The sequence below is a fragment of the Grammomys surdaster genome, unplaced genomic scaffold, assembly GCF_004785775.1.
Source record: "Grammomys surdaster isolate TR1022 unplaced genomic scaffold, NIH_TR_1.0 125925, whole genome shotgun sequence".
Taxonomy (NCBI): Eukaryota; Metazoa; Chordata; class Mammalia; order Rodentia; family Muridae; genus Grammomys; species Grammomys surdaster.
Window position 1 is genome coordinate 1581185 of NW_021620749.1, and position 1047 is coordinate 1582231.

Consider the following 1047-nt stretch of genomic DNA (forward strand, 5'->3'; position numbering starts at 1 on the left):
GAAATCTGTATCTAGCTGAGGTCATGAAGGAACAACAATAGAGAAAACAGCATTTGGAGATGGGAAATGAGTTCCCAAAGCTGAATTTGATGTTTGATATTAAGAAACATACCCTAAAAACCTACCAGAGAGGGCTAGGCCTGGCAGGGGGAGGGGCTTAGGCATGGGTCTCTCTTCACACTCCAATTTTCTGTGGCTGTATGTGACGTGCTGTAAGGAGCCAGTGGAATTAGAATCCATGAGCCAACAAATTGTCAGTTTCTGTTTAGCTCTGGTCTTTGCCCTCAGAGGAGGAGCACTCCATTAGGCTAAAGTAACCTCCCCTCTTTGTCCATCCAGGATCAGGAGTTCCAGGTTTCTCAGATACACAAGCAAATCCCAGAGCCTCAATAATTCTTAGAAGTTGGAGAAGAGCAAAGGTTTTATAATAAGTCAACCAGAAATGTGACTAGAATTCAAATTACAAACAAAATGTTAAATTAAAACATTCAATTTCATTAAATTTTCATATGCTTGGCCCACAATTCCATGTACAGCACGCACAGGGCACTCCAGGAACATACGTTGTCTGTTGCAAAGATGACCTTGAGAAGAGTTTAGAGAAATGTCACCTAGCATCTAACAAGGGGGAGGGTTGGCTGTGGCGATCAGTGTCCGGGAAGAAACAAAGGCCATGGGCTTTCTGCACGGGATAAAGGAGCCAGAAGATGGTTGCTGGATATTGACTTCCTTAAAATCTTGGTATAGGTGTAAATTGTTTAGTCCCCAGAGCAACAGGCTTCAAAGGTGGCACTTTAGGGAACTGATCGGGTTCCTAATAGCTCTCACCTCATTGATGGATGTGTCTTAGTTGTAGGATCTGGGAAGATGACGGAAATTTAGCAAATGGGACCTAATCCAGAGGAGTTAGATCCTTGGCACTTGAGAAATCTAACTCATCATTGACACACCTCTCTCTCTCTCTCTCTCTCTCTCTCTCTCTCTCCCTCCCTCCCTCCCTCCCTCCCTTCCCCCTCTCTCTCTTCGTGTGTGTGTGTGTGTGTGTGT